The 25,682-nt window shown below is 39.2% G+C and overlaps 1 protein-coding gene across 7 annotated transcripts in view; it reads left to right on the top strand.

The window, feature by feature from the left end:
* LPAR1 (lysophosphatidic acid receptor 1) overlaps positions 1-25,682 on the top strand; it is a 218,936-nt gene that overhangs the window by 63,374 nt on the left and 129,880 nt on the right. Inside the window, exon 1 of one of the 7 annotated variants that reach the window (XM_081067696.1) lies at positions 23,940-24,447. The exons of 1 other annotated variant lie outside the window; for it this stretch is intronic. The gene's annotated coding sequence lies outside the window, so the exon portion shown is untranslated. Of the gene's footprint in view, positions 1-23,939; positions 24,448-24,478; positions 24,647-25,070; positions 25,445-25,493; positions 25,608-25,682 lie in introns of those variants that run through there. 5 more of the 7 variants (XM_081067702.1, XM_081067700.1, XM_081067697.1 and 2 more) reach the window with 5 other exon arrangements.

The following is a 25,682-nucleotide window of genomic DNA, read 5'->3' as shown; positions in this document are numbered from 1 at the left end:
TCAAGGTCACATGACTAGTAAAAGCTAGAAATAGCCATCCTATATGACTCAGGTCAACGTAGTTAACTTTGCCTTCTAAAATGGGAATAATTTCAGTGAAAATGGCAGCAAACTTATATAATCACAAATTCAGTATATGCATTATTACTGAATATTAGGTCACTTAGAGACTAAATGCAGCTGACAAACAGAAATGGAGAAAGCAAAGTTGGTATAATGAGAGGAATTATTGATAAGCTAGGAATCATATGTATTGTAAATGCAAACTTGGAAACAATCCAAAATTATTTGATTGTTTGAATGAGGAATACATAGATTGAAATAGTTTTAATATAAAGTTTACCCTTCTCCACTCCCCACCCCCCAACATGAGAGTACTCCCTGCCATATCTGGATTCTTAGGAATCTAGGCTTAAGGAGCTGTTCCTAGAACTCTTAAGGAAACCATATGGTTCAAGGAGCACTTCCCAGAATTTCCCATCACACCCCAAAGAGTTCCTGCTGATCACATATGGTGGCCACTCTGAGCTTAATTTCTTCCTTTCATTTTAATCAAACGTAGTCCAAAGGTGTTTACCAATTTAAAAAATCCATCCAGATATTTGGCTCATGTTGTAATCAAGTCCTGCCTCAACAAATCTGGCCCAGTGAGAGAGATATGAGACTTTCAGGTTCCCTGCCTCCATATGCTCTAGAAAATTGGGGGACATCCTTTATACATAAGACTTTTCTTTTAACAGGTTTCTTCTCTAAATAGTTGTTGGTCTGACCAAGTGACCCTAGAATTGGCCTGAAGCCAGCAGAATATCCTCCCAAGAGTAGGATTCAGCCTCTGAAAAGAGGCCACACTGATCCTTCTGAGGATTTCTGGAGAATCCTGAAGTAGGCATTTTTTTATCTGATCTCACAAAATTCTTATTAATGAGGTCAACTTTGCCTCTTTAATATCCTAGAAGCCACAGGCAATGTATTGTCAGCTGTCTTTTGAAAACTACCCTGCCCCTACAACCAAATTCGTATTTTCCATTTCTATAGCATCTGTCCTTTTCTTGGATCAGTTTCCCCAACCATTCTCTAATGAAATCAGATATTTTGTTAGCTTTTCCATGTCTCTCCATAAATGCTTAAACCAGTGGGTAACTAACTGCTCTCTTAAACATTTTCCTCGGAGAGATGGGTTTCACAGCCACACCATTTATGTCAGGATGGACAACCCTTTTCTCAGTTATCCTTTTCTACCCGCCATCCCCAAATAGGGTTTTCTCATTATTTGTAGCACTAGGCATTCTCTGCAGTACTTCTTCCTTCTTCCTTGGATGAGGTTATTAATGATCACAATATTTCAGAATGTTGGTGCAAGGGGAAGTATGGAGTAGAAAGAGTGTTATAGTTTTCCCTCCTACTGGGATATTATTGATCACATTCTTCAATAACTTTTTCCCTCATACCTAACTCATCTGAAGCTGGAAAATTTCCAGAGAATCAGCTACCCCACCAAAGTCTCCCACCAGTAGGATTTGGGGTGTCCTGATTTTCCACTTGAGCAAAGTAGTGTCTTTAGTATTTTCCTGTGGTCTGCAACTAAGCGAATAGAATTGGTGAGGAGAACATTGGGATCGATCTTATTCCCTACAGCAAAGGAGCTTTGTGGAAGCATGTTGAGGATATATTTAGGATATGTTCACTCTCCTGTGTGATTTAGCAATTTTTTTCCCAGGAAATAAGATGCCTTTGTATTAAGAAGAGTTTTTAGCTTATATAACTAGCTCTTAAAGTTTAACGAGACTCTAGTACTGAGATTGTGAGTGTGAATCATGCTGAGGTGGTTTCTTTTAGTTAGTGACTAGTCCCTATGGGCAGAGTTTGGACTGCGAACCCTGGTGAGCAAGAGCAGGAAGTGAGGAGGAGAAAAAGCTGATGAGGAGAGAGAAACGGTGAAAGTTTCCAGATTTCATTTGTTTTTCTTTCCTTTTGTTTCTTCAGCTCAGGGTGGGAGGAAAATAATAATAATAATAATAATAATAATAATAATAATAAATAATAATAATAATTTTAAAAGTCTACAAGTGTTATTATGTTAGGGCAATAGAAATAAATATTTAAAAATAAGTAAAAATACCTACAGTAGACGCCTTTTGGGGAATTCCAGTTCATGGGAAGTTCAGAGATACTGTGTTTCCTCGAAAATAAGACCTAGCCAGATAATCAGCTGTAATGCATCTTTTGGAGCAAAAATTAATATAAGACCAGATCTAATACAATATAATACCGGGTCTTATATTAATTTTTGCTCCAAAGGACACATTACAGCTGATTGTCCGGCTAGGTCTTATTTTTGGGGAAACACAGTAATGGTAAGATTTCTTTTCCATCCTCCATGAAGTATTCTTTCCTTGCCTTCTCCGCCACCTGGGAATTCCTTTAACTCACATTCTATTAAGTGGCAAACTTCAAAGTAAAATTGTTCAAATACAAAAACAAAAATAGCATAGCAGCATAGGCAAGGTCAAATTTGAGAAAGTTACTTTTCTCACATATTCTATGGGTTTTTAAAAAATAGGAATATAAAACTGTGGAGAAATAGATGTCTTGGTATGAGACTAAATTTAATAGGGAAAAAAGGTGACAACCTTTGGGATTTGCAACCTAAGGAGAGGGAAGTCATCTGCTGTCTTCATCTCAGGGTCTGGCTCCCCTTCCCAGGCCAAGTGCTTAGCTAAACGTATTTCTCGCTGAAAGGCTGCTGAGGGAAGGGGATCCCACAGTTCTGAAGCTTGAGTCCTAACTGGAACATTGTTAGTTCAAAGCTTTCAGCAGTTCTTTGTTTTGTGTATGTGTGGTGGGGGAACATTCTTTTGTTATGGGAAGACCACCACAATGACCTTATGTTGGATTGGAGAGGAGGGAGGGAGATCATGTGGTTTCCAGGAACCAAAGACCTCTGCTATTCCTATAAAAGGTTGACTTCATTGTGGGCAGAGTTGGATCTTTGCAGATTTCATTTCCTTTAGGAAAATGCTGCTCTTCTAAATATGACTTAGACTACGCCATTATTGAAAAATGTTTGTTATTCTTATGAGGTATATATGTGTACATTTTCACAGTTATCCACAGACTATACATAGCATGTAATAATATATATTTTATATATTGTTTTATATAGAGTGTATGTTACAGATATTGTTATATATGCTATATATTGTACATTATGTATACACATATATATGAATCCAATTTATTTAGTGAGAATCAGTTGTCAATTAGGCCAGTGAGGGGTCAGGGAATTACTGAGCTTATTTTAATTTTTTCTCAAAAAACCTCTAATGAAGGCTGGAATTTCTTTCAAGAGGTCTTAGCATACAAAAAAGGGTCAGAACCTGGCAAATAAATGGTTCTGGAGGGTAAGGCATAACCTGGGAGATGTCAAAGATGGGAATGTGGGAACATTAAAATAAAAGGGTAGCAAGAAATTTAGACTGAAAGAAATGAAGATGTTTTAAGAGAGAGTGGCCTGGGAAGAATTAAAAGTGGGAAATTCAGCAGATAGTGCTGGGCTCTATGTGTGCAGTGATCTATGTGATTTGCATAAATGAATAGGTCTGAAGCTTAGAATTTATAACAGAATCTGTATTTTGAAGCTAGAAGGGACGTTGGAAGGTAAAGAATGTTTATCAAATGTTTATCAATTCTGTGCCAAGCACAATGCTTTTATGCATGTGTTTTTAGGGGAGGCAATGGCTCTGAAGCTATTTAGACACTGATTCAAATCTTGGCTCTTCTATCGACTCTTTTGTTCTGTGAGCCTGAGCAAGTTAATTAACCTTTCTGAGCTCTAGTTTCCTCTTGTATAACACGGGGAGAGAAAGTCTTCCTTTGTAAGGGTAATGTGTGGATACAAATAAAAAAGTTCTCTGGAGTGCATAGATATTGTAGCTACTCTATGCATATTAGCTCTCTGCTATCGCTGTAATATTTATAACACTGAGGTTTAGAAGTTAGATGCCATCTTTGATAAAGAGATTTGGCCAAATTTAGGTTTCCTTTGCCCTGGTCTGATCTTTAGCTCTCCACCGTTAAAGTTGGTCACCACTTGAGTTTGAATGACCATTACTAAGCAACCTGGACCCATTGGATGATGCCAGGTCACTAGGCAGTTTCTAGGAAGGCAACTACTCCTTTCTGTTTCCTAGAAAAGCACAAAAAGTAGAGCTATTGTGGAGACAGCAAGGCAAATGGCCAATGAACTGTCCCTGAAGGTACATAATTTACCTCAGTGGCTTAGTTAGAGAGCAAGGAATCGTGAGGTACTAGACAGTAGTCCATGGCCGGCACTCGGCAGGTCTGAGGGGAACAGTGGAAGCATTTCTTAAGGCAAAAGTGTTTCTTGATGAGCCACTGGGATGATAAAGCTAAGCTTTTGGGTTATTGTAGATATAAGATGAAAGCTATATTTTAGCTTTGAGATAAAATGTCCTCTGTCATTTCCGGGCATAGTTATCTGGATATTAACAAGACACATGACTGAACTCTGAACTCACTGGTGGAGATTCACAGGGAGCAGAAGGTCCAAAAAATCCGTGGGGTGGCGTGTGCTCTTACCTAAGCATTCTGAGGCTCCAGTGCTGTCTTAGTCACTCTGGATATATTTAAAAGGGCAGTGCCCCAAGCTCCTTCTCTTTCCCCATTTGTTTTCTATGGCAAAATCTACAAGGATGATCGTGTCTGTGTATTATACAAGAGCCATGTGACTTGTGGTTTTCTGCACTGAACTGGTAGCTCTTTCCAATGTGTAATACCCACCCTGTTCCTAGGAATACACCCTAGGAGCAGATATGCAGATTTGCTGATGTGCAGACATGAGACATAGTACCCTATACTGGGGCTGTGGTCCTGATGGGCAGACGGGAAACAGACACGCTCAGTCGTGTGTTCTCAGATAGTAACTGGAAAGATTGATGTCATTTCATAGTCCATATTTCACAATAAGGAGCTAGGCCTAGCTCTCTATCCTCTCAGAACTGAACCATGTGCACAAGCCTAAAAAAGGAAAACTAAAAGCAGAACATGAAGAATATGTTCCATTATAAGCTCAGGAGGGAGGTGAAAAGTTTAAGCAAATGAAAAACAGAACCATTGTCAACTGTTGGATATTGTGGTTCAACATACAAATGCACCCAGCCATTAACCAACTGCCAACTGTTTTGGGGGTCAAAAGAAAACACTACATGATATAAAATAGGTATTTAGTTATTTTTCCTTAGCATGACAAAATGCAGACGTTCAATCTTTTACCAACTCTTACGTGCTATGGAGAAAGTTTTAATAGGGAGTGAAATAACAGACCCTTGCCACAGGGACATGAAGCTGGTATAATCAGAGGAGGGAAAAGACCATATTATTTAGGATAAACAAGAAGGGGAGAGCAACTTAATTGGTTCCTGATGTTCCACATAACACAGGCCAGAGCTCTTAAAACGTAGTGGCTTATTTTTATTTGTGAACAGATTAGAGTTTTTAAAAAATGGGTTTTCCATCTGTGTTGGTGGAATTCCAGTCAAGGAATTTCGATCCTGGCTGCTTTGATCTTGTGCTCACCTTTCAAAGCCATAAAAAGGTCTTCTTTTTCCTTTATGTAAAAGTACTTCCAGCCAATATTTAATATGAAAGAGATGTTTATCAGACTTGGGATGGGCATATTGAAGCTATTCATGGATCGGAGTTTTCTTTCCCCATCTCTTCTTTTTCTCATTACCCGCACCCTCCTCACCCCCGGCCTTTTTTCCCTTACCAGCCTTGGTGCCTTGACTATATTTACTGTCGTGCTTTTGTACAGCTGACGGAGGTATAGGTGGCAATTAATACAGTAATTATGAAAGTGAGAAGAATAAGAATTAAAGGGGGATTGCTGTGTAAGGGAGAAGTGTGCATTAATTCAATTGCAAAACCTCTAACTGACAGCGGTCTCTGATTATTTCTGTTCTGTTTGCCACGTCTTGATGGGAAGTCCAGACTCAGAGGCGGTATTTGGAAGATAACTCTCAGTGGGTGCTGCTGTTCCTCCCCCGCCTTCCTATCTCTAGGAAAGCTATCTGTCTCTAAATTATTTAAATTCAGCAATCAAATTAGGTCTCTTTTTGAACTTTTGCAAATAAAATGAATTTGTTATTTTAAAAACCTACCAATGATGATAAAATAGATCTTTTTTTCAAGTGAAAGTAGTTATCTAGTTCCTGGACACAAAGCCTAGTCGTTTGAGAGTTATATAGCAAACTAACTAGTTTTTTCAGTCCACTTTCCAGCTGTTTTTTTTTTTTTTTTTAAATAAACTGTGATATTCACCGGTTAACTTACATATAATTAGCATTGTTTCTTATACAAGGTAAAAATGGTTATAGAATTTGTGTTTCTCCCAACATTTAAAGCACAACACTCCACGAGACAGAAATGCCTCCACTTTAGGCAAAATGGATTTTTGCTCAACATTAATTTGCAAAATAAGACACAATAGGATGAACATTTGCACATCAAAAAGAATTTATTATTTGACCAAAAATTCTACAAAATTTGTTTAAATTAGACTCTAGGAATATAGTTTAAGGATACTTTTATTAACCATAATTTAATCGATATGCAACTTCTCAGTAGCATCATCTGCAATTACATTTCTAAAAATGTAATTTTTAGAAAATTTCTTTTAGCTTTTTGTTTTTTAGTAAAACAACCACCACACACTTTGCCTGCATTACCCACTTCTGCAGCCAACAGGTTTCGAAGAGGTTTCTTCATATTCTACTAACACGGAACTCTAAAACCACATGGAAGAATTAAGCCTTTTTACATAAGGGCTGTAGAATGGAAGTTTTCTTGAAAAATAATTAGTGAAATTGTGGTGAAGGATAAAGGAGGCAGGACAATGTCAGCTTTTAAATATCCCTTTATCAAACTTTCCAGATGATGGAAAGAAATGCTGGAGCAATAGGTCAGCTGTTTTAATGTTTCTCCCTGAATCAAAGAGGGAGGGGACTTTATGGATCCCAGCTGTGCTTACTTTTGGGTTTCCTGGCTCTTTACTATTTTGTAGTTTGTAGTCTACGTGTCCAAAGCTCAAGGGAGATTTCAGTCTAGCAGCTCTTGCCCAAGGTAGTTTGCTTTTTTAAAAAAATAAAGAGCATCAGATACTTGTAATGTTCCACATAGTACCATGATGCACTTAAATGCCAGGCCAAGGCAGGGAGGGAGGGAGGGAGGGAGGAAGGGAGAGAGAGAGAGAGAGAGAGAGGAAAAGGAGAAAGAATGGAAGGAAAGAAGACTAGAAACTAGAAAGTGAGTCCAGAGTATTCCATTAAGTTCCAAAAGAGGGAAAAAAGGAGGGGATAAAAGGAAGGGAGGAACCAAAGAATCAAGAATTGAAAACTAAAGGCTTGTTTATTTATTTTACTTCCTAAGTTTAAGTCTGCATATCATAATCATCTGGAAATCTTGCAAAATGAAGAATCCCAAGACATGTTGACAGTTTTTGATTTGTCTGGGGCCCAGGAATCTGCATTTTAACAAGAAACAACTTAATAGTCATAATCATGTTCGAAGGGCAGCTCCTCCCAGGTCCTGGGGCATGTAGAAGTTGTCTGTAGATGGGCTATGTGCCATAATGAAGTCACATATGCAGAAAGAAGAATGAACATTTCAGTGGGGACTTAGGGGAACATGGTCAGAGAAATGCATAATGAGCAAAAGAAAAGGGACACTATGAGAGGTGGGAGAAAGGGGATGAAAAGAGAAAGTGACTGGTTACGGAGATTTATTTTTAGCTTACAGTACCCAGATTTGCCTGTTGAGATGAAATAGAAGACAGGAAAAGGAGAAGAAATAGAAGATGACCAAGTTGCTGTTAAGGCATTAATTAAATTAGCCAAAACTTGTGGCTCAATCCTTTGCTCACTTCGTCAGTCATATGTCCCAACATTTCTCTTTAAGATTCTTATTGCACAATAAGGAAATCATAAGAAAGTACTATCAGAAATAAATGACTAATTGAATTCATTGCCCTTAATTCCAGAAGTTCTACTGAGGTGCCTCCCTTTTGTTAGAGAGCAAGATGGAATTTTAAAGTAGCTGAAAGAAAATCAGATACAGAAGAGATAAGATCTAAAATTGCCAATTAGAAAGATTATTCTCTGCCTGTTATTCTCTGCCTCAGAAAAGGAAACTTCAAAGTTCAAATGCCCATTTTAAGAGTTTAGAGTTCAAAATGGTACCTGGTTAGCCACTGATGATAAAATTTCTGTGTATGCGGGACTTGAAAGTAGCAATAGGGTTGGAAGGAAGCCCAAGGTTGGGTTTGCATAGCATTTTACATAAATTTGAGGAAGTCAGCTGTTCATCTGAAAAAATAAGGGGTGATGGAGATTATTGGAGGAAGGGTAGAGGTGACGAAAGCCATCCCAGTCCCTCTTTTGGTGAGCTAACAGTGAGGCTACAACTCCCTGAACCAGACTCACATAGGTCTCACTAAATTATCTATAAAACCACAGAGAAAATGCACATTCAAGTCTTAAATAGACTGACAAACTATTGCCCACATCCTGGAAAGGACTCAGCTGATTACAAAGACCTTGAAATAACCTATGTACACCCAGCCTCCCGAAATGAAGCATGGTGGTCGGAAGTGTCCACCCCTGCAGCCTCTTTGTTTCAACGGCAGACACTCACTGGTCTGCCAATCCACTCAGCGCCCTTGGGTCATCCATGTGAAGGCACATGGGAATGTCTGGTTCCCCTGCATGGCACACACAGATGCAGGAGGCTCTCCAGCCACTCCCCCCCACCAGTGCTGCTTTATACCTCACATTGTGGAACATCGCATTGAGCAAGTGTAGGAGGGCTTCCCTAGACCCAGGGAAGCAGTCTACTAGCTCCAGGGTCTTCAGTTTCCCTGACACCTTTTCTAGATGTTTTTTATTCATCTCTATGCTGAGAGGAGGAAAGGGATCTGACTTCATCCTATCTTTTCTTTTTTCCCCCCAAACTCCACTAGAAAAAGAAAGGATAGACTTTTGTTCCTTTCAGGTGTGGCATGGCCCTTGCTTACTCACTTCTCTCTTCTTTATACTTATAGAGGAATTCTATGATTAAGTTCACAATTACACAAGTGAGCGCTCAAAAATTTTAGAATATCCTTTTCTCTCCTGAGCAAAGCCATTTGACAGTCAGAAGCTGAACACTGCTGACCGCTTTCTTTTTCTTGCATTCCTGGTGTTAACAGTTTTAATTACCCCACCATCACCCAAGTTAGACAGATACTCAAAAAAGGAAAACCACATTGAAATATGTCAAAAAATATTATCCACCTTACACAAAAATTTTCCCAGTTTGTCATTTTAAAATATTGCTTGTTTTTATTTTGAATTGTTATGGGATTCCCTTACTGAACAAGGGGAGCAAACTGTCATCTCAGGAGTGTTGGCATTTACATTCCCTTCTATCCGGAATGCTCACCCCTACCTCTTTCTTATCCCCTTATCTACTTTCCTCAGGTCTCTCTTCAAATGCCACCTTTACAAAAGGTCATTCCTGACCATTCTATCTAAAATAAGTGCTCCCCTAAAAACTTTGCATTCACTTTTTCCTAATCTTCCACGTAGCACTTTCTGCTACCTGGTGTATTTTTTGCTTATTGGTCGATTTTCTGTCTCCTCCACTGGAATGCCAGCTCCTTCAGGGAGAGCTGTATTGTGTTTTGTTAACTGTTGTCTCCCTAAGTGTAAACAGGACTTTTCTGCATTTATTAAGGTGCAATTTTTTTTTTTTTATCTTTTAGCTTCATTTTGGGATGACTTGTGAATGAAATGACAAGTCATTTTTGAACAGTTAGAAATAATTTTATGTAGTTACTTTGATATCTTAAAACATTGCCACCTGTTCTAGTATGTTGCTTTTAGAATATTTTAATCTATATTTATGTCAAATTGACTTGTACTTCCTTTTACTGTATTAAAATTTCCTTGCATTTTTGATAATTTTTTACTTTAGATAGTTAATGCAATATCATTTTATACACATAGATTTTGTAATTATATCTTTTTGAGAAATTATACCATCTATTCATATGAACTATGTATCTTTACCTCATTTAAATTTTCCCTTGAATATCAGTTATTGTAATCTTAAGAAGGCCATCCATGAATTTTTAAACTAGCATTTTCCTATTTTGTTTACTTTCAAACTTTGATTTTCTTTTTGTTTTAGGTCTACTTCTTTTGAACAGCATGTTATTGTTATCTTAGTCAGAGACTCAACCTTTAAAACAAACTTTCAAAATGTTTTTCATCAATACTTGTACCTACATACATTCTTTGATTATTTAGAAACAATTCTCAGACATGTCATTTTATATTTATATATTTCAATGCACTTCTCCAAAAGAAACGAACTTCTTTAAAATATAACCACAATACTATTATCACACCTAAAAATGAATAATAGTTCCTTAATATCATCAACTATCCAGTCAAAACTTAAATTTCCCCATTGTCTCATTTTAAAAATGTAATTTATTTGTTTGAATAGGGATCCAACTAATGTTCATACATTGCAATTGGTCAGTATGTCTCTTAAGTTCCATATCATCTAAAGTTCCACCTCTGGCTGTGGGTTCTTTTACTTATTCCTCTACCCTATAGTCAAATCCCTCATTTAAAACTGTTTCAAGTTGAGTTTCAGGAGAGGGCCCTTGGAATTCACAATGAATCATATTCCTCACTGGTACCCTCATACTTATTTAATGTTTCCCAGGCTTCATCAATATGCAGGACTGAGTCACGTGCAAAGGGTTATCCGTCCCAGTAGTTTCTGCTATGTCCATAGCTTAATAGTGGTTTCACTAGACAATATGTGTAATTGGTGAGAATCACAGACAGTCAGTTATGTACACCTTTTGAAAATCTTCCCCTTCCTCCTTCCCGTTACAGGCTGGGGTTAGGAAAAGGACGCTGTGAATGGCTAGGGACTTGTGCAATCTCTTATTATGCCAGGCAAGTCCATCCTGGCTTATTAGTGTCTGTCTTTAGAAAACGTATACTTGGAATCCCTTTAGTTTCAACTGCCAGTCTTAGTTACCCATTTTTGTAAATCTTGAAAAGTTTTACTCAACACTCTGTTAGATACATATAGAATTTGATCTCTCGTATCTCTCCTCCATCTTCGTCTTCTCTGTTAAAAAAATTCACCTCTTTGCTTTTTGCTTGGTATTAATTACAATAGCTAACATTTAAGTATTTTATGTGTCAGACATTTAGATTTTGCATAAATTACCTCATTTAATTCTCATGGCAATCCGATAAATGTTATTAGCAACTCAGTGTTATAGATGAGGACACAGTGCCTACAATCGATACCTCTGATGTATTAGCTAAGGCTTGGAATAGGTAAAACATTTGACACAATAATAGCTAGACCCTCTTTACATTAACAAGATTAAACAGGGAATCTAGTTTTATCATCGTTGTCTTGGAACAAGCTAGATTATTTGGGAAACCTTCCCCCGCCGCCCCCCCCCCAGGGGTTGAAGTACTACTTCTACCACTCATTGTTTATTTGATGTTAGGTAAGTTGCTTGACTTAACTTTTCCTTAGTTTCTTCATCTATAAAATGGAAATAATGGTATTGACCTTACAGAATTGATGTAATGCTTATATGAGTTAATGTGTGTAGAATATTTAATATAGTGTAAGAACTATGAAAGTAATGTAAGAGCCATATAACTACATAGTAAGAACTTTGTTAGCTATTATGATTTAGTTTTTCATGAATATTCATATATAAATAGTGAATGAACAAAGTGAGAGAAGTACTGTTCAGTAGCAAGTTCCTTGAAGAAAAACCAAAGCACAAAACCCGTATTTTCTTTTTATGAATCCTGCCTAAATTATCCACATCTGAGTAAGAAAGTGGGAATGACATACTAATGGAAAAACAGGCTAATAAGCCTACCCTAGTTTCACATTCAAGGGGTGGAATAATTTATGGGAAAGCTCTTAAGGCTTCTAAATGCTGCAATCAAATCACTATATGGAGAAAGTTACAAAATCAAATTCCAAACAATGAAAACATCAGTTTCTTAATGGAATAGTTCCAACCATCTGGCATTCATATGTTGTTTGCAGGGGCGGTTATTGTACAGACATAATGATCCAATCCCACCTCTAGGCAAGAAGCTTCATGAGGGAAGTTTACCCTGCCATTTGTAGCTGGTTAATATTAGAGGTTTTTCAAGAGAACACAAAAAGAAGGAGCTTCAAATACATTTTCAAAGTGCAAGAGAGTGGGCAGATTTCAATATCTCAGAAATAAATTTTTTCTTCAAGGTAATTTTTAAAAAAGAAGTGCCTTATTACATCAGCTGGGTATATAACTTGATGATAATCAGTTATTTCTTCTAAACAGATTTAAATTAAATATTGGACAATTCTCTTATTATGGCTTAAAAACTGATTTTGAATAAAACTTGGAACACAGAAAGTAATGGATTTCATTTTCTTTGAGTGAACTGCCAATTTTGTTAGCATATTGTCTTTTTCCTTTACTGTGGAACTCGACCTACAGTCAAAGGTTCATTCATTCACTTAAAATTAATTAAACCAACAAGTGTTTACTAAACCTCTACTAAATGCTAGATACTGACTTAGACATACCTATTTAATAAGAGCTTAAAAACACAGATTTTTAAGAAGTGGGAACAGGAGTTTTATAAAAAGGGCAGATTGATCTAAAATGTTAACAGCATGAGAGATTACAAAAGATAATTGGATAAGATGAAAAAGAAGATGGAAGACAAAAGATGCAAGTATTTTAAATTCATTGTAAAAAATCTGCGTTGGAATAAATAAAAAGAAAAATGCTGTGGATAAGAGAATCAATAATGTGGATTTCACACTTTATAAACTCTCCTAGGATGCAGGGGGAAAAGGCAAAGATGAAAATGACAAGAGAGTAACTGAGTGGAGAACAGAGAACAAAGAGCCAATATATGGCTAAGGCTATTCCTAAAGGAGACAGAACAAATGAAGCAAAGGCAACAACTAACTATATAGTATAGGTTTTTTTCTGAACCTATTTTATAGAAGTTTAAAAACCTATTTATAAGCCTATTATATAAAGACCGATTTTTGTAGATTTGAAGGGATTTCTAAGTTACAACATAGTTTTTTTGAATAGAAAATGTTGAATAGAAAATATTCAAAGATATGCAAAGACTACAACATATGCCATCCGTAAAGTATCGTTGAGAAATGTACCAATTAGTCCAAGTGACCAAGTTGTGTATCTGATTGAAGGCATTTAAAAATTATTATTAAAAATAGTATAATAATTAAACATTCAGAAACTAAAGGGAATTACAAAAGAAACCCAGGGGAATCAGTAGGAAGGATTTGACTATAAACAGACCAATTAATGAGATACATGGCATAAAATGACTGCATTGATAAATATATCCTAAATCTATTTTTTTGGTAAAGGGTAAAAAAAAGATCTTTAGCAAAACAAATCATTAAAAAATTTAATATACAGTACTATGATAAACAAAGGGGTAAATACTGTAACAATTCTAGTTCAAATAATTTGAAAATCTCAATGAAATGACTATTACATGAAAATTATTTAAAGGTTAAGTAGTAAGGTAACTTAAATAGGATAGTAACCATGGAAGATACTTGTTACAGTTGGGTTCTCTGGGAAGCAGGGTTTCTTGGGGAGTAACATCTATGAAAGGAAAGGGTGGAGAAGCAGGATAGGGCAGGGGGAGCCATCAGACCATGATACAGGCCCAATAAAATCTTTACTAGCCCAATAGGATCTTGGGAGTAAAGATGGTCCATTAGAGAAGTCCGTCATTGGACAGAAATGGCTAGGCCCTTGTACCACACGCTGGCTCAGTCATTGGCCATGGTCCACCTTGAAGAATATAATCTTTCACTTTGTTCATTCATTGGCTGAAAGGATACCCTAAGAAGAATGTGGTCTCATTTTGAAAGCTACAGAGGGCCCTAAAAGTGCTAAGAGCCATGGACTATCTGCTAACCAGACTCTTTGCAGCTGGTCAGTGAGTTCTTTCTTGAAATGGATCTGCATGGCACATCCCCATGTCTGCCACAGCCCAATCCTTGCTCCACATGGGTCCGTTTCTCCAAACTTGTTGAGGTAGCAGTACCTCACAGGTATCTGGTGGGCCTCTCATCCTGAGGAAAATCTTAGAAAAGGTAGGTTGGTAGGATTAACTACAGCCTTCATCACTATAGTTAGTCTCAAGTCCACAACTAGTACTTACCTTCTCCCGTCACCTTTTCCGCCTCATTATACATTCTAAGTTTCCCTCACCCTCAGATCACACCTCACCAGTCTTGGTAACTTATGTCATGGTGTGACCCAGGGGTCTGTGTCCTTGGTGACCATACTCTTTAGTTGCTCTATTTGTCCATTCACAGTCACAGTTGGACAGGGGAGTAGCAAGAAGCACCCACCTGGGCCATGTGAGTTCCACACGTAATCCTCCATGCCCCCATTTAATAACAGTAGTCTTATCTCTTCCTGCTAATTGTCAGGGTGAATTATCTCTGAGAGGATGGGGACTGTAATTATTGTCTGCCAGTCTCTAGACACATGGACCCCAAACTGCCCAGGGAGCAATCATAGCTTGTAGTTTAATGGGACTTCTGCTATAAGACTTTTGACCCTGGAAAGAGTGCAGAATCTCTACATTGCAGATCCCAGAGTTGTGCAGAGAGAAGCACTAAGTCCCACAGTGAGTTTTGAGAGTGATGGTAAGTGAGGTCACTTTTGCTTCCACCCTCTAACTTCATGGACCCACGTATTTTTCCTATTAGTGACAAAGCACAACATCAAGGTTTCTCTGATCTAATGCATATGCTGCATCCTGAAAGATAGTCCCCCATCCTTGCAGGGCACTGTCTCCAAGTTGGTGCTTCATCCGTGTCTTCAGCAAGACATTCTATCCCTCCACAGGAAGCTTCTGGATGGGGCAATATGTGATACGACCACGTGATTTATTCTTTCATGTTCTTCACGGTAAACTATGAGTAAATGCCTTGGTGGAATGTTGTATGGGATTCTATGCTTATGGATCAGACATTCCATAAGACCTGGATAGTGATGCTGGCCGAAGCTCTGAGGGCATGAAAGGCAATGCCATCCATATCCAGAATAGGTATCTATTCCTGTGGAAATGAACCACAAGCCCTTCTAGGAGGGAAGATGCCCAACCTAGTCAACATGCCACCAAGTTGCCAGTTGGTCTCCTCAAGAAATAGTCCATACTAGGAGTTCAGAGTTGGTCCATGCTTATGTCCACACTTTTGGCTTTGAATTGGTCTCTGTTGACTGCAGTTTGGACACTCGGAAACAGCATTAGATGTCTCAGGTTTGGTAAGTGGGAGTCTATATTCTTGGGCCCGTGCATAGCCTCCCTCTCTGCCATGGTGGCCACTTTATCCATGTATCCATTGTACTGCCTACAAAGGCTGCCTCAGTGTTCCTGCCTGTGGAGATGAGCAAGAATGCTATCTCTTCTCTCTCCTTTACCAGTTGGAAGAATTATGGAATGGGGAGGATCATGTTCATTCAAGTTCATCTTGGAATAGATTATGATACTCACTGTAATTTACACTTGCCAAAACCTATACCTAATGGGTCAGATCCATGCTCTCTAAATCTAAATTTCTACAAGTCAGTGCAGATCTCTCTCTGGGAAGAAGTCCAGTTATTGTTATTGCTGTTACTCTTTCAGAAACTTAAAGCCCCAGATATGTATTTTAAAGATAACTTTTACAGATATTTTCCCCAAAATTGGAGATAAATTAACCTCATCGGCAAATTCTACTAAGGCTCAATTGTTATCATTTCATTCCTTTGATCATACGGCATCTTCCTAGTGGTTTTAAAGTGGCCTGTGTTCCTGTTTCAAAGTCCTTGCAGTCCATCTGTATTCTGTAAATTAGCGGTGACTTCTGTGATGTCACCTCTTGTCTGCATGGTAATTCTCCCAACGTTGTGGCCATATCACATACCAAATTGGTTCCTATTCTAGGATTTGTAACATTTCAATGGTACAGACAAGAGGTAGCCAAGGGTTCTTAGTAATCATGGATGAGAACTCCACACTTAGTGGATGTAATGGGCTGAATTGTTTCTCTCCAAAATTCACATGTTCATGTACTAACCTCCAGTACATCAAAATGTGACTATATCTGAAGATAGGGCCTTTAAATAGGTAATTAAGGTAAAATGAGGTAATATAGGCAGGCCCTAATCCAATAGGACTAGTGTCTTTATAAGAAGAGGAGATTAGGACACAGACATACGTAGCCTGAAGGAAGAACAAGTGAAGACACACGGAGAAAACCACATGTGCAAGCCAAGGTGAAAGACCTCAGAAGCAATAACCATGCCAACACCTTGACCTTGGACTCTAGAACAGTGGGACAAATAAATTTCTGTTTTTTAAGCTACTCAGTCTGTAATACTTTGCCATGGCAGCCCTAGATACTGGGTATGAGTCTCAGTCAATAAACTTAGATATTCAAGAAGTTTTTTTCCGTATTTCAGATTAAATTTTTATCTGGATCTCCCATTCCTCAGGGTTGGTGGGAAAACATGAGCTCAGTTATTTTCGAGTTTTTTTTTTCCTTCTTCTTCTGTTCTTAGGGAAAAGTTACATACACCTATATGGACCAGTCACCATTCCAGAGTTTTATATAATGTCAACCTATTGGAGAAGCCCATCTAGCATTAATCCTTAGAGGTTGCCTCTGACACTTTCTTTGTTCAAGTTCACTGCTGCTATGACACCATGGGACATGAGCACCTGTTACCAAACTATTCTAGGTTCCATCTACCTAAACACTCCTATAGTCTTTTCTTTTCAAGGGTCTTGCTGTCTCTGCAACAGCATTGACAGGAAACAGGGCAGAGGTACCCTCTGTTCTTGGGATACACAGACCTCTCTTTTTCACTCTCCCACTTCAAGAGCATTGTTTTTCTTTCAGGTGTATACCTACCAACCACTCTATGCCTATAAATTTCCTTCTCTCAAGAGTTTGGGCTTTCTGTAAAGATTTTTGGTTCTTCATTTTTCCACATATTTTCCTAAGCAATGCGCACAGAACATATGACTATTGAACAATGAGAGTAAAGTGGAAATACAGGGAGAAGAGAATGTGGAATAATGTCAAAATATAATCCTGTCGTGTAATTATTACATTCCACTAAAGACAGAAGAAACTGTACACTATTGATGATAGAAATATGTTTTATAGTAATATAGAATTAGGATACTAGCTGTGGAAAATCACAGGCTTTATACATAGGAATAAACTATTGACTTGTTTATTATAAAGTTAGTTTTTCTTAGGACATGTTTATAGTGTATCTTGGTGTTGCATAGGAATACAATCATTTTCTGCTCTTAGGTGTTGTAGTGTTTACATGTGTTTAATCACAACAGCAGCCCGAAGAGATGTATGCGATGGCTGATCATTATTCCATAATAGAAATATTATTGTGTGGATAGATCCAAATAATTTCACTTGCACGTAAAATGTATTATTTAGTTGTAATTTATAAACAATAAATTGCACAATCATAAATGTTCAGTCAAATGAGTTTCAACATTTATATACATCTGTGTTACCACCACACAAAGCAATATATAGGACACTTGCTTCACCCCAGGAAGTTTTCTTGAGTGCCTTTTTAGTCAGTCCCCACTCCCTGGGCAATCATTGTTCTTTTCTACCATCAAAGATTAATTTTGCCTGTTCTAGAACTTGATAAAAATGAAATCATAGAGCATGCACAGTTTGGTGTCTGTCTTTTGTCCAGCATGTTTTTGTGATTCATCCATATTGTTGTACATATCAGGAGTTTGTTCCTGATGTTGCTGATTACTCTTCCATTCATGTCCATTTTTTTTTTTTTTTTTAAGTTTTGGAATTTACTCTGCCTCTCCTTCTGGCAGAGTTTATGTTAGCAAAGAAATGGGGGGATGGTGGCTGGGGGGTGGCAGAGCCATTCAGTTAAATGTAATCAGTGCTTAATAAGGCAGAGTTGGTGCAAAGGTGTAACATCTCTACCTTGCTCACTTTTGGTGAGTGTCCACTCCAGAGGGGAGTACAGCAGAATCTCTCCTTTTCTCATGTCAATTCATAATCTAGGCTGCATGGTGTCATTGAACCTCTAAGATTATAGTCAAAATGTATGTGAATATATATATTAGTTTAAGACAAAGTAACTGATAGATACTCAAAATTTAGTGGCTCAAAGAACAAGAAATTTCTTTTTCACATAAAAGTCCAGAGAGGGTGTTCACATCAGTCGGGAGGCTCCTTTCCCATGGACACTTAGGTGTCAGGATTTATGGCCACCCATCACCTTCAACCCATGGCTTCCAAGATTGGTTTGTGCATTATCATCACCATCAATGAGAAGGAACAAAGAGCGTGAGGGAACACACGGGAGGGGATTTGATAGGTAGTCCTAGAATTGGCTAAGTCACTTATGCTCACTATGCTCACTGGAGAGAACTCAGTTATGTGCCCTCAACTAGCTGTGGGGAACCTGGTATAGCTGGTGCCCAAGAAGGCAAGAAGGAATATTGTGGTTAGAGACCTCTGATACAATATGTACACTCCATATTTATTGGTAGAGCAGTTTCATAGCTTTAATTTGGTTTGAAAGGGGTCTACATCCCAAAATGTTCCCTCTCGATAAGGAACCACTAGTACAGTTGCTTCCACTTTGCTCTAGAAGGTATAACAGGCTATCAAGTCGAAACAACAGGAATGACTAAAATACACATGACGTAAGAAAACCCTCTGCCCAACTTCTGCCCAGGGTGGCGTAATGCTGTTCATATTCCTTGGAATACTCATTGCAAGTCTTGAGGCAGATATATCAGCTGCTAGACTCACAAGAATCCAGCATGTTAGAATCAGCCATATTTTAGTAGAAAGAAAGCAGCACTCTTTTATGGTTTGCTTTTTATACCTTGTGTAATAAATTCTTCTCTACTCTGAAATGATGAAAATAGGCAGATAGGCTTTTTTTTTTTTTTTTTTTTTTTTTACAAATTTAGGTCTTTACACCATTAAGAACTGACTTTTGTTTACAGCATAGGGTAGGGAGGAATCCCATGTTGATTTTTAAAAAATCAACATGTTAAAAAAATCCCATGTTGATTTTTAAAAAAATATACAGTATATATAGAGAGAGTGTTAGTTATTTCGGCATCACTTACTAAAGAGAACATCTTTGAGGCGCTAATTTACGTTGACTTATCTGTCATTTATGTGTAGTTCTATTTCTGAACCTGTTGTTCTCTTTCATTAGATTATTTACCCATCACTGCACCAATACCACATTATTTCAGTTGGTAAAGCTTTAGGATATTTTGACATCTGGAGGGGAAATATTTTCTCTCCTTATGATTCAACAGAATTATCTTGGTTATTCTTGGCTTCTTCCACTTCCATGTGAATTTTAGAATTACATGGTCAAGGTTTGTGAAAACCCCTAATACAATTTGGAGTACATTGTATTGTGTTGATGGAATCTTCTCCTTCATGAACATGATATATCTATTCATTTATTTAGGCCTTTTTATGTATTTCAATAATGTTTTATAGTTTTTTTATACAGGTACTATATCTTTCTATTAGTTTTTATCCAAGTTATACTAAAGATTTGTTGCTATTATGAGTGATACCTTTCACAATTTATTATCTCTAATTGGCTGTGGCTCCTTTGCATATTGACCTTTTATTCTACAATGTTGCTAAACTCTCTTATTTGCACTAATACTTTAACAGAGTTGCTTGGATTTCTTAGTTGACAACTGTATCATATATAAGTCATATTTTTCTTGTTTTCTAACCCTTACGTCTTCTAATTTCTTTGTGTGTGACCTTGGCAAGGGGCTTCAGTACAATGCCAAGTAGAAATGGAAAAACTATCTTTGCTTTGTTCCTAACTTTTAAAGGAAAATGTTTAATGAATTAACATTAAGGATAATGCTTGTAGGTTGTTCAGGAAATTCCTCCCTTTCCTAGTTTTGCTATGATTAAAAAAATATATAAATGAGTGGCAAATTATATTTTCTAATATTAAAGCATTCTTACATTATGGTATCAGCCCAAGGTGCTTATGATGTATTTTTTAAAAAACACATTGCTGAACTTAGTTTGATAATATTGTATGTATAAAATTTTCAGTTTTTTTGAGATTGGCCTGTATGTTTTTGTGTGAATTTGGTATCAAGATTTTATTAGCTTATAAAATACAGTGATTTCCTTCTTTTTCTGTTCTTTGAAACTATTTGAATAGATTTTATCTGTCTATGAAGATTTGGTAAGTCTTTCTGATCAAATCTTTGACTGTTTTTGTAGGTAGATTTAGAAATACAAATTCAGTTTATTTAATGGTTATAAATATACTCATGTTTTAAATGTTTTGAATCAATAATTTCTTAATTTACATCTTACTAAAAAGTATCTATTTTAGCTGTTTTTGTTTCCAATATTCTCTTAGTATTTAAAAAACACTAATGAAACCATCATAATTAAAATCTCATTCATAACCTTTTTACTTTTCTCTTTTTTTCCACTATCAGTCTTACTAGGAAATTTCCCATTTTATTATTGTTTTATAGAATGAATTTTTTGTTTTATGACTCTATGATTTCTTTGTATCTAGCTCTATTTTTAGCTCTAAAATTATATATATGACGCACATATTTTTTTTTTGTTCTTCATTTTCTTTTTCCTTCATTTTCATAATTTTTTTTCATCTTCTTCAATTCCTCCCGCCCCTTTGTGTTAGATGGAAGCTTTTTTATTTGGGTGATGGAGACTACAGGTTTTGCTTGTTCTTGACCTACTTCAGACATTACCCAGATAATTCATGCAGAAATATGCGGTAAGAAAAAAGTGAGCAGAGTCACTGTCTTTAGGGTTTTCGTTTTCATTGCAGTCTAGTCCTCCTACAAGGCTGCTGCACACACAATCCCCATAATTCCCATTCTTGGAGTCTCCTTAGCCACTTCTACCCTGAAGAGCGTTATTTTTTTTTACTAAATTGGGCTGCCTCACCCACCTCTGCCACTGGCCTTTTAAAATAGAAAGGTTTTGTAAGGAGAATGTTTTTTTTCTAGCCAAGGGGCAAACACTGGACAGGCACAAATACCCCCATTTAAAAAAGGAAGACACCTATGCCTGGGGGCATCTGAAAAACTTTCCCAAGCAGGCTGAATTCTCTCAGGGTATTGTTTCACCAGAATATATTCTTTGAATCAGTCTCTACATAAATAGACTGGAGGGAAAGTTTCCAACAGATCCTTTTGCTGATAGTTTTGATTACTCTCTAGTAGAAAATTTCAAAGGCTTTTTGCCAGACGGAAGGGAACATGGAGTGGGGGGGGGGGGGAGAAGGAGAACTGGTATGACCTGCAAACCCTTCTAAACAAACAGCCCAAAGCAGTGAACAACCAAGTTTTCAATCCTAAATGCTTCGCAAATTGTAGTCCTTGGACCACTAGATAATGTCAATAATCTGACAAAGTCTACAATATCCTTAAGATATTAATGTAAACTCTGCTTGAAATATTCCTCATTAAAATTCTCTTCATTTTGCGGAATGTATTTTTTTCTCACTTTTGATGGCACCAGTTGTCCAAGGATTTGGCTCTGCTGAAGTCATTTGAAGAAACAAATGTAGAGAAACATGGCTTGGCAGAGGATAAGAGAGGAAGGTTAGGACAGAGCCTTAAAATGACTATCCACAAAAGGGAATAGTCTAAATGGCAAGAGGGCCACAGACAGATAAAAACATTAAAGAAAGTATATCAAGGTATCCTCCATCTCTGTTGAAACAACATCATCCACTTCAGTGTTTTAAGAAGGCTGTTCAAATATGTTATCTTACTTTGATAAAGACAACTTGGAACCCAATTAAATAGACTGTGCTAGTATTATTAGCCCATTTCACAGATGACAAAACTGTCCCATTTGGAACACAGTACTAATTTGGATGAACTAATCTCTGTGCTGAACAGGATTTGATTTTAAAGTGACTGACCTAAAGCTGGCTATAGAGCACTTGCATTCAGACAGATGCATATTTGTCAGGAAGACAGTCTGTCTAGGCTGACCTTGTATTTTGTTCTCCATTTCATTTTAGGCCACGGTAGACCAAATAAAGAGGAAATAAAGTGTTTTACAGCAAGTATCTTAGAACTCTTTGCCGTGTTTCCCTGAAAATAAGACCTACCCCCAAAATAAGCCCCAGTTAAGATCTCAGCCAGATGGACGCATTTAGTACGTTATGACGATGTTCCAGAAGAAGATGACATGACTGTAATTGAATAAATGTAAATTGTTGTACATGAAAAAATAAAACATCCCCTGAAAATAAACCCTAATGGAACAAAAATTAATATAAGACCTGGTCTTATTTTTGGGGAAACACGGTAATACACACGTCTTGTGTGGACAGAACTTTGATGTTAAAGAGGACCACAGAGTAATTAAGGCAATTAATATGTAGTCAAAGCAGAAGCAGTCATATTCCTTAAGACAGTCAGAGATAAAATCAATATGTTGGAAAAATAGCTGAGTGGTAGGCAAGAAACTCATTTTCACTTTACCTTTGATTTATGAGGAAGGACTAAACATTAAAATATTCAATTATTAAATTAATTGAATAGTTATTTAATAATACTTATTGTATAATTATGAATATAATAATAACTTAATTGTTTAAAATAAAAATTTAAACTGAACTGACTCTGGGTGGTGAACACACAATGGGATTTATAGATGATGTAATACAGAATTGTACACCTGAAATTATGTAATTTCATTAACAATTGTCACCCCAATAAATTTTAAAAAAATTTAAACTATTTTTTTTCACTAGATGTAGCAGTTTTGGTATTGATAAACCTAGTAGTCAATAAAAAGAGTGTGTACTAAGAAAGAGACAGGGAAATCAGCTAAGTGATTTTTCTGAGCTGAGTAGAGCTATTGTTGAAATGAAAGCCCCTTTTATATTCTTTTCTTACCAATGTTTAGTTTTTATTATACTTAGATTTTATAGTGGACATCTTCCTATCAGTCCTGATATAATGTTGTTTAGAGTGTAAGATCACCTCCTCATTATTTGTGAGATAAGAGTATTTATATGCATTTCTGCATGTTGTATATGAACATATTAGTACTGTGCATACATTAAAATTTCTATTTTTTTCACATTTTAAGTGGATTATTGTAAAATAGCTTATAAGTTGGTAGGAAAGGAGAGAGAGCAGAGTCGTTTAAAGTTAATTTTTTAAAAAGGGGGATTTGGTAGTTTTCAAAAGGAAGCAGCTTCTGATAGTAATTGACTAGCCGCCAGGGGTTAGCCATGATCATCCTGAGAAAACCACAAGGCGAACTCAGTCAAGGTTCTCAGTAGTCACAGGCAGGACATGGTTATGTTCGCTCTGAAGCATACTCCCCTCCCCGGAAGCCTGAAGTTTCCATCTCCTCCAAGGTTTCCCCTCCTGCCCACTGCAGTTTACAGCGACCTTTCCTTTTTGTGAAGCCCAAATTTACCGAGTGACCACCCCCAGTGCAGCCCTCCCTCGCTGTTCTGCGTTTCTTAGATGCAGTTGTATCAGCCCTGCCCGGTTCCCTGCCGTACTGCTGCCTTGGCCTCCTTTGTGCCATTTCAAGCGAGAGTTCACTAAGTTTTTTATTCCTAAGTAGCTGCTTTTGATATGTGGCGGCTTTAGCAGTGGAGCGAGAGGCAGAGTTTGCCAACATTCCGGAAATCCTGAGAAGCCAAGGGTGGGAGGTGGCGCAGCTGGAGAGCCCCCGATTGACTGGGTGTTGTTGTAGGTCCTGGGCGAATCTCTGTGGCTGCCACTTTCCCGAGAATATCCCCCGGCCCTAGTCTCGCGCTGTTCCCGCCCACACCTCCAGGTGTGCATTCCCCGCCCTTAATTACTATTCTAACATTGATAGTTAGCACTAGCAAAGTTTCCCTGGGAAAGCGGAAGAGAAATTTGTGATCATGGACATAAGAGAACTAAGGGAACCCAGTCCCACTTGCTTTGGTCTGCAGACCCAGTCGATGGAGAACTCAGAAATAGAAACATGAGCACCTTTCTAGCAGCAAAGTCGACTCTTCCGGCTTTGCAGCCTCCAGTTAAAGGCTGCACTGGGAGAAACTTTGTGCCTTCTGGAAAGTTTAGAAACTGAACTCGAGAGGCCATACTTCTGGGGTTTTGCGGGCCCCGCAATGTTTTCCAGAGCTTTTCAAGTGGGAGGAGAAGAGCGACAAAGTGCAAAGGCAATGTGTGGGGGAGCCCACCCGCGTGCCGCCAGCTGTCCCGCGCAGAGGTGAGCGCCGGAGGGAGTGGGGACGGGATCCAGAGCTGGCGGCCGCGGGTCTCCCGCCGCGGGTGTGTCTGATCAGGCGGCGGGGCAGGGAGGGTCGGTGAGATATGAATGGGAGGCTTAGGCAGCCGGGCGGGAAGTTCGGCAAATGAATGGGGGAGGGAGAGCGCAGACGGTAGAAGCCCCAGGGGTGTCACACCAGGTGAGGGAATGAGCCTGGGGGGCGGGAGTCTGGGGGTGCGGGACTTGCTGACTTGTGCAACGTGGATTAAGCAGAAAAAGAAAGAAGGCGGAGGAAGAAGGAGGCTGACGCCCGCGCGGCTTCTTCTGCCCTCCCTCCGCGCCCCTTCTCCGGCCGCCCCTGCCGGCCCGCCAAAGCCCGAGTAGTAGGGCCCGAGCGGCCGTTGACGCTCCCAGAGTCGTGACTCCCCTACGCGGCGCCGGAGCCCTCCCTGGCCTCCCGGCGGGGCGCGGGACCCCAGCAGGGTGGGCGCCCGGGGCGGCCCGGCTGGGCGCTGCGGCGGAGGGGCGGGCGTCGCCGGGACCGGCTGGCCGCCAGGCAGGGGCTGCGGGGACTGGAGGCCAGCCCCAGGGCGGCGGCGGCGGGCGCAGGTAAAGGGGTGGGCGCGGCGGGGTGCGGAGGAACAGTGCCCCCTGGGCGCGGAGCCTGTGGCTGCCGAGTCGCCACCGCTGCCCAGCAGCGTGTCAGGATCGCACTGTCCGGAGGCAGACGGGCTTTGTGGCAGTGTGTGCGTGCGAGTGTGGGCGAGTGGGAGTGTGGGCGAGTGGGAGTGTGGGTGCGCGCGCGCGCGCTCGCCTGAGTCGGCTGTGGGGGGGTGTGCGTGCCTGCGAGCCGGCCTGCAGGAGGCGAGGCTGTCCTGGCCTCCCTAACCGACCAGTTGACCGAGCCCCGGGAGGGAAGTTGCCTCTGCCGCCCGGGCCGCTGGCCCTCCTGTCCCTCGGCCAGGTTAGTGCGTCCCGGGACCCGCCCAAGTGACACGTAGGTGGCCTCGGGTTGTCTGGGACTGGGTGGGGGGAAGGGAAGCCTTACCCGGGGCGCTCGAAATTCCCCCAGAGCCACGTCGGGTGGCAGTGGACCGCCGGGGGTCCCCGCGCCCCGCAGCGCGGAGCTCCCGCACCACTGGCTTCTCCCCGACGACTCGGTAGTGTCTCCCGGGCTGAGGACTTCAGTTTCTGTCCAGCCGCTTAACGAACACGCTTAGCAAGTAACTGGAAAG

This window comes from Rhinolophus hipposideros (assembly GCF_964194185.1).
Source record: "Rhinolophus hipposideros genome assembly, chromosome: 11".
Lineage (NCBI taxonomy): Eukaryota > Metazoa > Chordata > Mammalia > Chiroptera > Rhinolophidae > Rhinolophus > Rhinolophus hipposideros.
This window is presented reverse-complemented; position numbering and strand designations above follow the sequence as displayed.